Genomic DNA, 12,504 nt, shown 5'->3' on the forward strand with positions numbered 1-12,504 from the left:
AAACCTATTGCTTTCTAAATTGAGAACCCAAGAGTTGAATTTTGCGAAGATATCAAATATATGTTACATGCTAATAGATATTTTCATTTATCTTTGGATGACATTCTACCATCCTATGATTCTATGTTTAGGAAGAAGGGAAATAAAAGCCACCCTGAAAAAAACACTTGTTCTGTAAGGTATTTTAACTATCTATTGATTAACTTGAGAATTATTCAGCTAGAGAGAAAAATAATTCACCCTATGACTCTTCTTGTCAAGATCATTAAGACTGAAGAAAAAGTCTTTGTTTTAAAAATGTCAGTGTTGAAATATATGAAAGGCCTGTCATGCAAGTTGCCTGTCAAGTTGGAAAAAGTTCAGTTTTGAAGTAAAGTTGCTGTCACATAAACCAAGTCTGTAAGAAACCACATATGATGACTAAAGACTGAATAAATGTCCAACTGATGATTAATGAAAGTTTCTAGTACCGTTGATATGAAATGTTTAAGATTGAGAAATCCTTTTTATCTTCAAAATAAATTTCAGCTTGTAAAGCTAGATGTTCATATGCCAAAGATTTTCCAATTAATCTGACTCAGCAGAACAGTGAAATATGAAGAAATGTAAAAGGAGACTTCCGAACACGTGTACTCTGAAATGTTAATCGATAATACAAATAATCTGGTCTTTATGACACAAGTAATAAACATTACATCGATGGGCAGTAGTGATGTCTCAGTTGCCTGAAGGACTAGCATCATAAATTGCTGATTTTCATACAGATGTCAGGAACTTGGAAGGAGTCATTATCTATAAAAGTGATACAAATATCTCATACACAAAGTGACTTCACATAACTCAATTTTCCTGGACAGATCACAGAATCAATTCAAATACCTACTAAGTTCATTTGGTTTGCACATGATGGTTAATGTATAGGTCACTCTATCACAGTAGCTGTGGCAAAGTTGTGTAGTTCCTTGGTGTAACTGATGAGACTGAGACATAGTCAGGGCAGTTAGAAAGGAACTGAGACAGATGAGTTTGAATGCATCACTGAGGATACAGTCTCAGCTTGCACGGGCTGTGCAGGTAAGACCTTCCCCAAACAGACTCATCTCAGTGCTGCCACAGGATTTGTCTTCCTGCATATGTAAATCTGTGGGACACTGACTCTTTTAAGAACTTCAAATCCATGAGAGTCTTGGCTGGAGAGCTGAGGACCGTGTACAAGTATAAGGGAGATGTGATTATTTGAGTCATTCCCCTAGAATTGTGCACATTTAATTCCTCTACTTTCACAGTTACTCTAAATAAAATTGAATTGAATATAGCTTATAATTGACTAATTACTTCTTTGGGTAACAGTCAAACTGAACAACTGGAACCATTATCATAGTTTACTTCTCTTAAATTGCTGGCAACATCTTACTATTTCGTAAGTGGTTGTTTTTTCCACTTTTGTTTTTTTTTTTTTAATTCTATATAGAAAATTACTATACTTGCAAGTCTACTGCACAAATGGAGCAAAGAAGCTTGTTCTTGTATCTTTCTGGTGTTAATAAACGAACCAAACAAAAAACCATTTTCCTGGTACTGCAACTTGATGTTCAATAGCATTGTACAGCTTGTTACACACAGAATCTTGTTTGGGCAGAAGAGAATACCCTGTATATGGAGCCAAAGTTTACTATAAGTCCAACTAGTGTATTAATGGACTAATAGTCTAAACATTGAAATTTATTTAGTAATTTATTTAAATAAAGAAATCTTCCTAATATCTATGCCTTCTGTCAGGTATTGTGCTCCCTCTTTCAGCATCTCTGTGAGATCAGCAATTTTTCCTTTCCAAAACAGAATGGGAAAATGTTTGTTGTGAGTCATCATGAGTTCTCCTGAAGTCATCCCTGGAAAGATGTTAATGATAAAACTCCCTTTCCTTGGTCATGAATCATGTTTGGGCTATTTGATGTTTTCTTAACAAGAACCTACTTTTTTTCTCATTAGTTGCCATTCTGTCCCAGCCCTGAGTAACACAAAGGGCCAATGTGTGTTACACAACAACTGGCTAAGGCTGTCAGACCTTTTCTATATATGATAGTCACTTGATCAGTAGGCAACTGTCAGAGCTCAGACATGCTAAAGCCAGCTCAAGTCAAGACACCTCAGAAGAGTCATAAGACAATTGCATTGTCAGATCATTGCAAAGCTTTTGGTCATTTCTGAATAAGGCAAAAGTCACATTTACTGAGCTACCAGTTAATACAAGTATTCCAAGATTCATAATAAAGGAATGTAGAGGCATGGAAATAGGAAGTAAAAAGTACTCCTACAGCTAATTCTCATATAACTTATCTTCTTAGTACTTCATGTAACTACAGTAGTTAAAATGGAGAGCACATATAGGTATGCAATATTCAAACTGATAAAAGATTCTAATTATATTTTCTGTACAGCATAAAGGGAAAGCAGCATGAAACTCTGGCTGGAGATAAAGCTTAAAATATAACACACATCACTCCCACTCTGCAGCAAAATTTGGGATCCCATGGGTCTTATTAGAAAAAGTACTTTTAGAATTTGAGTATCTGCCACTCTAGTTACTCATAGATATTACATCCAGATGCAAATGTATCTTAAAAGAGCTATTCCTTAACATTAAAATAAAAATTAAAACTGCTGTCATGTTAGACTTGAGTCAGTTATGTTATTTCATCATTTCTAAAGGATGATAATAAGACTGTGCAAATCCTGAAACATCTTTAAGGAACAACTCATCAGTACAAAGTAAGAGGATAAAAATTAAGCAGCTCAAACTACAGGTGATCTTTCTCTGAGAGTTCACTCCTTCCTCTCTTCTATTTTCTGCCTCCGAAAATTTATCAAGGTAGATAGTGAAATCTGTCAGAAAATGCTACTCTTATTGCATGATTTTAATATAATTACTGTCAAGGAATCCGTGCAGATTACTCACAGAACCATTCAACTCAGTTTCCATCTTATTTTTTTTAATCAACTTTTTCAACTCAGTTTCTACCTTTTTTTTTCAATTAACTTTTTGTTCAATCACATTTTGTGCAATGATTTTCTTCCACATATCAAACACCTTGTCTCTTTCTAGTTCTAGATTTTATGACATTTACATCTTAAGATAGCTTACGTCTGTCTGTATTGACCTTCTCCTCCTCTGCAATAGGTCTATAATCTCATATGTTTCTTACTCAATAATTTTATAGAACTTTCATTTCAGGATGCTTGTCAAATATTATCCTTTATTTCACTAAAAATAAATAAATCCAAAGTGTAAAGAGGCAATATGTTGTTTTCCATCACAAAAATCTAAGACAAAACTGGAAATTTCCAGGGTTGTAAGGGCACCCTCTTAGCCCTGACTGGGCTCTGCCTAGGAACTCTGATTACTCTCTACCCCATTCTAGCTCAGCCTAAGTCTGCCCCAGCTCTGTCTTTGCCTGGTGTCCTTTTAAATGGGCTCTTGGTATGACCCTGAACCTGGTTCATCACTAACCACAATGGGGGCTATTGATTGACTCTGTTATCTAAGTTTGCAGTTCTGACCCCTGTGTTCAGCTCCTGCAAGGCTGCATATCATCAATGAACACATGGCCTGCATCAGATCACCCTGTTTTTATTTTTTCCCCTCATCAGGAATTCATACTCATGGATATAGGTTCCCCCTGAGCCTTCTCCTTCTCCTTTCAACACTGAACAGTCTCAGCTCTAAGTCTCTCTTAATATGAAAGATTCTTCAGCTCCTTAATCATCTTTGAGTCTCTGCTCTAGACTCACTTCAGTAAGTCCATATCTCTCTTGTACATAGAAGCCCAAACTGAACACATTACTGTAGATGCAGCCTCACCAGTACTGAACAGAGGGGAAGGATCACCTGACTGCAACTGCAAGCAATGCTCTGCCTAATGCAGCCCAAGTGACTATTGGCCTTAAATGATGCAAAGGTGTATTGCTGTCTCACTGCCAGCTTGTTGTTCACCAGGATTCCCAGATTGTTCTTGGAAAACAGCTTCCTAGATTTTACTGTAGTCTGGGATTATTTCTCCCAAATGCAGGACTTTGCATTTCCACTTGCATGTTCAATTGCATGAGATTCCTCTCAGATAATTTCTTCAGCCTGTCAAGGACTTTCTAGTCTATCAGACACTGCTTCCAGTTTTGTGTCATCTGTCAGTTTGCTGAGTGAAAAACTGTTGCCTGTGGGAACGACCTACATTGGAGAAGTTCTTGGACGACTTATCTCCCATGGGAGGGACCCCACACTGTAGCAGTGGGAAGGGTGAGGAGGCCTCCCCATGAGAAGAAGCAGCAACAAAGTCCATTTCTAATGAAATGACCGTAATGCCCATCTCCCATACCCTGCATCGCTGGTAGGGGAGGAGGAAGAGTCCCAGGAAGAAGGAGGGGTGAGGGGAGATGTTTTAAGATTTAATTTTACTTCTCATTTTCTCTACTATGTTCTGATTGTTCATTAATAAATCAAACCATTTCTCCCTAAACTGAGTCTGATTTGCCCACGATGCTAATAGCTGAGTGATCTTCCTGTCCTTATACTTGACTCACAAACCTTTCATTATATTTCTGTCTTCTATTCAGTTTAGGAGGTGGAGTTTAGTCTAGAAAAGAGAAGACTGTGGGGGGATCTTATTTACATTTACAAATATCTAAACGGTGGGTGCCATGAAGTTGGGACATCCCTTTTTTCTATTCTAGCTAGCAACAGGACAAGGGGTAATGGGATGAAGCTTGGAACACAAAAAGTTCCATTTAAACCTAAGAAAAAACTATTTTACTGTGAGGGTGAGGGAGCAGTGGCACAGGCTGCCCAGAGGGGTTGTGGAGTCTCCTTCCTTGGAGGTCTTCAATACCCGCCTGGACATGTTCCTATGTGACCTGATGTAGGTTGACCTGCTTCTGCAGGGAGGTTGAACTAGATGATCTCTAAAAGTCCCTTCCAACCCCTACCATTCTATGATTCTATGATAGAATGACTTGGTAGGCATCTTGCGCCGAGACAAGTCTAAACCATCACATTGCATCAGCATCAAGCTAGAGGACTAGTCATGTTAAAGAGATTGGGCTTCAATTTCATTTGAGTTGCATTAGTTTTTAAACAGTAATACATAACTGAAATGAAAAATTTGAGGATTTAAGCTTTATTTATGTGTATTGAATGTTTCTAGCAAATGGAATTCCAATAAATGCCTAATGCAGAGACTACGACAATAATTTCAAGAACATTTACCAATGTTATAGTTTCATGTTTAGAAAATATTTTAGTGTAAACGTAACTTTCAGCTAGCTAGTTTAAATTCATTAAGACAGGTTTCTGGAAGGTCTTGCTAGCAGATTAATTTGTAAATGAAAACAAAATTAAAAAATAATATTCTATGGATTGTTAGCCTTTGCTGCTGTCATAATCATTTCCCACTCCTCTTAGAGCTGAACTCTGCTCCACAATTCCATCTTTTTTAAGGAAATTCCACGTTATCATAATTAACTTTTATGAAAAAAAAAATTAAAAACCACATAAAAACAACCAAAACATATACTCTCATAAAAAACAAAACATAAACAAGAAAAATATCTGCATTTTGGGACTGGATCTCAAATTCTGTAAATTATACAGAATTAAAAAGTTAAATCTTTGAAGTCTCAGTTCAAGGTTGGTTGGTTTTTGGTTTTGTTTTTGAAAGACATAGTGTCAGCTATTAATTGCAACAGTCCTTCACCTTACCCTTAACTTCACTTAGTACATTCAGACCAGTGTGTTCTTTCTCAGTAAAGATGATGGTGAAGTTTGTTGTGACATAAAAAAATAACGGGAAAAGAAGTTGTGTGGCAGTGCAACATATCCACATGAAAGACATCAGAACTTGTATTACATGCTCCAAGAATGAGAGCGTATATACTATGTGGTAGGTAGTTTTTCTGCTGATTCAACTGTCACGGTCCAAAGCTTAAAGTCTGGATACACAAATGGCTGAGACTGAGATCTGAAAGCTCCAGTCACTTATTTACTAGATCTTACACAGAAAGATGCAAAAAATCTGCTTAGTCAAGTAATAAGTCTGGCAGCTTGCTTAATCAAGATATATACATTTAAATATAAATATATAATATATAATAGTTATGATTAAACAATGGATTGTGCCAGGTGAAATATTAGATAATATATTTGCTGAAGCCTTAAATAATGTCTTGACAGCTTTAGGTTTTCACCTCACAAGCCTTAAATGAAAGCAGAATATATTTATAACATTACTTGAAAAGTTTGGAGCTTCCTTTCCCAAAGTATTTTATAGATGCAAATTTTTTTTGTCTTCATATATCTTTGTTATCACAAATTCCTTGGTTTACATAAATCTTGCAAAAATCTTTAACTGGCATGACTTGAACTGTAACACCCTGTAGAATACCTATTATATCCTTGATAGTGTCTAAGAATATATGTAGTGATGTGTTAGATTAGAACTACACTGAGACTAATATTTTTATTTCTGACAGTGAGCAGTAAAAGATAATTTACCAGGAGTGTCAGAAACTGTGATTACACAGAATGAGATTCATCCCTTCATATATCATCACAATTTCCAACAATTTTATGGACTGCAGACTTCTTGAATGCAGCCCCTCATGCAAGTCTTTATGTTTAATATTTTGGGATAAGTTTTCCCTTTATGAAATCTGATACATTTTTTAATCTAGTTATAATTTTTGTATGTATAACATCACGTGTCAATGACTTCTACATTTTAATTATATATGCTATAGAAAAATTCTACCTTTTATTTTCCTGACAAATCATTGAGTATTCCTCACACACATTGGGTGTATGAAACAAAGAAAATTCTTTATTTACCTGATATATAATATTCATAATTTTATTAATCCTTCACCTCCTTTCTCACTTATGTCTTTCCAAGATTTAAAGCTTTACATTATTTTATTCTTCTCCCTATGGATGCTTTTCCATATCTGTTTCTATTCTTTTTCCCTTTTCCATATCTTTTCTCGTGTTGTTATACCTATCTTGACATAGTATATCAGAATATTAATGTGGTTCAGAAATTAATTCACAAGGAAATTGCATTTAATTGTCAAATATTTAAATTTTTAGCATATGCTTAGATGAATTTACCTTCACGGTTTCAAAATAATGAAAATACATTGTATTTCACTTGGAAACACCTAAATCTGTTACCCTTAACAATAGTTGGAAACTTTATATCATAAAAATATTTATTGAAATTGACACAGTTATTTGAATAGCCTGTTTTAACATCAGGAGAGAGGGGTTTTGAGAGTAAGTAATTTGTTCAATGCTCATTCTCAAAGCTATACATTGCTGCATTTTGGTGATTTTTTTCACTTTACTTGACCTACTGTATGCAGAAGAAATAAACATACAGTAAGCATGCATGAATGAATCACAGAATCACACAGAATGGTAGGGGTTGGATCATCTAGTCCAATTCCTCTGCTCAAGCAAGTCCACCTAGATCAAGTCACTGAGTTTTGAAAACTTCCAGAGGAGAGTCCACAACCTTCTTGGGCAACCTGTGCCAGTGCTCCCTCACTCTTACAGTAAGAAGTTTTTCCTTAAGTTTAAATGGAACTTTTTATGTTCCATCTTCTGTCTATTTACCGCTTGTCCTGTACTGGACACTACAGGAAAAAGGTGTTGCTCCATCCTTTTGACATATGCCTTTCAAATCCTTATAAATATTAATGAGCTCTCTCCTGTCAGTCTTCCCTTCTCCAGGCTTAACAGCCCCAGTTCCCACAGCCTTTCCTTATAAGAAGCATGCTCCAGTCCCCTGATCATCTTGGTGGCCCTGCGCTGGACTCTCTCAGGAAGTTTCCTGTCCCTCTTGAGCTGGGGAGCCCAGAACTGGACACAGGACTCCAGATGAGGCCTCAACAGGGCAGAGTAGAGGGGGAGCAAAACCTCCCTTGACCTGCTGACATTCTGCATGCCATTGGCCTTTTGACCACAAGGGCACACTACTGGCTCACGGTTTGTTTGTTGTCAACCAGGACTCCTAGATCTCTTTCTACCTTAATATAAAGATATTGTTTTAGCAAGTTCATAGGATGCTTAATGGTTCAGTTTAGTTAGTGGTTCATCTTACAAGTGAATTTGCACCCTAAATTACATAAAGTGGTTTTCACAGGCAAAGCAGATGGACAACGAAAAAAAAAGAGAAGCAACATGTGAAGTTCGAAGTAGCCTGCAGGCCCTACAGAAAGACTATTTTGTCTTGTTCTCTGGATGTATTTATGAATACAAAGGGTTTCATACATGTATTCAAAATTTTATACATTTAGCTATTATGGCCTGAGAAGTAAAAGATAGAATTATCAATGCATAGAATTTATCCAGTGCACAAAACATACTAATGAATTTGATCTAGAATCTACAAACAGCAGTGATTTAAGGTTATTTCTGCAAGGATTACTGTTGTCCCACAGCCCATCACTTTGATGAATAAATGAAACAGATTATAGCAGGGACCCAAAACACATGACAAGGAGGTGTTACGTTTTAATTACTCTGGAATGACAAAGGAAACATATGTCTTGGTTTTAGGTTGTTTCATGGTTTGTGCGTTAGTTGTGGGTATTTTTCCTTGCTTTATTTTGAAATTTATGTTATCCTTTGCTTTATGTGTAATACTCTTTCCCCCAACATACAGCTCATGCAGCAAAAAATACAGCTGTTTCAGCGTTGCTTGCAAGATTTGCCAGTTCAATCTCTGATATTTCAGTCAAGACGAGCAATCATTCCCCCTCACTACTCTAGCAATTGCCATCATGGGACAATAGTAAATGACCATTTAAAAACAAGTATAGTACTTTACTGAATTAAGTAAACACAGAGAAAGCATTCTCTGTTAAATGATCAAGCAATCTTTCAATCTATATTTTTTTTCCAGAATCCACTGAGTCAGCTTTGTTTCCATCTTTGAAGGATTTCCAGATCAGTTTTGATCAAGCCCTTAGCAACCTTTTCTCATCTCAGAGATGAGCCTGCTTTTAGCAGTAGGTTGGGTGAGACAGCTTTTGAGTTCCCTTCTATGCCAAATTACTGCAATGATGATTCTATCATTCTATCTTGTGTCTGTTTACAAACTAGTTATGTAGCTATGTCTACGTACATAACAAACTGAATTCCAAGGTTAAACTCCTGATATGGACTTCAAGTTGATTTTTATTTCCACGGATACAAAGGTTTCTGAAAGTCAGATTCTCCCTTCGCTAAAGACTGAGTCTACTTATTGTAAATGTCACAAAGTAACTAAATATCTCTTTAAAAAAACCTTAAACTGAAAGGTCTCTACTGTTAAGTAGCATAGTAAAGATTTTTGTCATGTAACCCATGGCTACATGAGTCTATTCAGTGTGAAAATTTGGAGACATTTTTAGGTGTTACACTTTGAAGTGCAATCTGAGAAATTAATGCAGAAAAAGTCACTAGAACAGGGAAGAGCCTTCTATTTCTTTAGAAACACACAAGAATAAATAGTACAAAGTAACACAAAGAAGGCTCCATTTCCACTGTTTTTCCTGTCTTAGGTTAAAAACTTTCTCATGTTTCAGTAAGCATTTTGAGAGTACCAGATGTAAAATCACTTTTCAGCAGTTTTTTTTACTTCACTTTGCCATACTAATTGAATAACTTTTTCCACCTTTTTGACTACAACTAGAATATTCTTCTGAAGGCATTTTTCCTATGTTAAGCAATATCAATTTTGCCACTGTTCTTTAAGTTTTAACTCACTTGGATCAGATTACAAACCATCTTCTACCTGTGACATTTAACATCTTTATTCAGATTATACTACTCATAATCATTACTTTCCTAAGTTCTTCCTCTGAGTGTTAAGCATAGATCTAAAAAATTTGTATAATAATTAGTGAGAAAACAGTAATGATATCAAAGGCATTGTCAACATTCTTCATTGATAAAAAATAAACAATTATACTGAGTTGGAGCTTTCTAGCCTCATTTTAATCTCACTTAAAGAGCACTTCTGCTTCTTGTCATATCTGTTTTGATATTTTTCTCCAACACATTCTTATTTTCATTTATACTTGTACTACTGAGGTGTGATTGCCAAATTTATGTTAAGCAGAGGTTTTCCTCTGTAGTCTTACATATAAGCATCATTTCACAGAACCTCAAGGGCTGGAAGGGATCCCAAAAGATCACCTAGTCCAAATCCCCTGCCAGAGCAGGACCTTATAGAGTATGTCACACAGGAACTCATCCACCTGGGTTCTGAACTTCTCTAGGGACTCAACAACCCCTCTGTGCAGTCTGTTCCAGCGCTCCCTCACCCTCACAGGGAAGAAATTCATCCTTGTATTTCTTTAGAACCTCTTATATTACACCTTGTACCCATTGCCCCTTGTCCTATCATTGGACACCATTGAGAACAGCCTGATTCCATCTTCCTGACACCTGCCCTTTATGTATTTGTAAACATTAGTAAGATCACCTCTCAGACTCGTCTTCTCCAAGCTAAAGAGCTCCAACACATCCTCTCCTGGGCGGAATTCAGTACATTCCAGCTGCTCTTTCACATAAAGAGCAACTCCGCCACCTCACCTTTCCTAAAAAGGACATAACTATCCATGACCAATTTCTACATATGTGAGCTGTCCCATAATGTCTCTGCAATTACCACCACATTATAACCCCTTGTCATACACAAGGGATCACATTTGATCAAGTACATTGACTGGAAATAAATCTAACCTGTTCAGACAGTGGATGGCTGTATAAATCAAAGAACTGCTTTGTTATTGAGAACCTATTGTATTAATGCACGTCTGTTCTAGTTTATTCATCAATAACAGTATACTTGATTTCTAAGTAACTTCTGAAAGCTAATTTCTGTTGTGACTAAAAATTAAAAATCATGTAGATGTCTAACATGAATGAACTCTATCTTGCCCCCACCCCAACAAATAGCCAAAATAAATCTCTTTTCTGTAACTATCATATGAGCACTCATTTTTAAATAGCATTAGTTGATGTTTTCTTCACTTATTTCTTACAAGTGTTGCAAAGTACTAAATGTTATAATTTTGTTTTTTCATACCACTAGTGAAGTGAGATTGAACATCAGCAAATACTAATTTTCACCATCATTAAATTGCAAATGACAGTAAAGGCATGGAAAATGGCATATAACATGCTACATATATTTTAGAAAAAGTATAATTGAGGAATATTAGAATGAGAGACTTCATATCCTGGATATTCCAAGAGGCCTATAGTGTTAAAATCAATTGCTCCAGGGAGTGATAGCAGAATATCAGGCAATGAATGCAGAGTGACACTATCTAAGGCTCCTCTAGAGTAAATGGGCAATATTCAAGTTCGGTAGCACTTCGTCATTTTCCAAAGAATTTTTTTTTTTAAAGATATTATTATTTTGTTTTTACTGCTGGAAATATCTGAGGTAATGTGCTGTTGTAATGTGTATTGTAAACCTCCAGGATGATGTTTTTACATTGTGGTATAAATGTTAAAAGTCTGTGAAAATGTGTGATGCTATCAAAACCAATAGTGACATTCTGGTACAGTGATCAATGACTACATTATTATCAATACTTTAAAACTTGGTTCACAAAGTTTGTAAGCTTAGATTCAGAAAAACGGCATTGTAATGAATGCTATGCTCATCAAATTGGCATTAGAATCATAGAACTGCAGGAGTTGGAAGGAACCTCTAAAGATCATTTAGTCCAATCCTCCTGCTAAAGCAGGTCTTCCTAGATCAGGTCACACTCCTGTGACCTGGAATGTGTATCTATGCAGATTTTTAAAACCTCCAGAGAAGAAGATTCCACAATCTCCCTTGGCAGCCTGTGCCAAGGCATCCTTACAGTAAAAAAGATTTTCCTTATGGAACATTTTCTGTTCTAGCTTATAACTACTACCCCTTGTCCTGTCACTAGAGATAGGAGAAAAAAGTGCCACTCCACTCTTATGACATACACCTTTCAAATACTTATGTTAATGAGATTCCCTATTAGTCTTCTCTAGGCTGAACACTCCCACAGTCTTTCCTCATAACAAAGATATAGCTGTGTTATACATTAAGAGGAAACAAATGAAGTTCACAATATAAAAGAATTGCATGGATACATGTAATATTCACCAAAAAGTTCATCAGGAATGTTCCCAAGTCAAAGATAGATGTAAATTGATAAGAAGTAAATAGTTATTTGGACCAAATTCTAATTTGACAACCCAAAGATCCAAATTTTTATGTTCTTTTTCCATCCATACAATCCATAAGAGAGTCTTAAACTAACACACTATCTTGTAAAAGTTTATAATAGGAATGTCATGATTTCAGCTTGGATAGTTTATTCTCTTCCCAGTAGATCATACAGGACTTTGTTTCTCAATTATACTGAAAAACAGTATTAATAACACAGAAATGCTTTGGTTGTTACTGAGCAGCCTCAAGA

The 12,504-nt window shown here is 35.9% G+C and overlaps 1 protein-coding gene across 3 annotated transcripts in view; it reads right to left on the reverse strand.

The window, feature by feature from the left end:
- CSMD3 (CUB and Sushi multiple domains 3) overlaps positions 1–12,504 on the reverse strand; it is a 611,954-nt gene that overhangs the window by 401,575 nt on the left and 197,875 nt on the right. The window lies entirely within an intron of this gene.

This window comes from Colius striatus, chromosome 4 (assembly GCF_028858725.1).
Source record: "Colius striatus isolate bColStr4 chromosome 4, bColStr4.1.hap1, whole genome shotgun sequence".
NCBI classification, from domain to species: domain Eukaryota; kingdom Metazoa; phylum Chordata; class Aves; order Coliiformes; family Coliidae; genus Colius; species Colius striatus.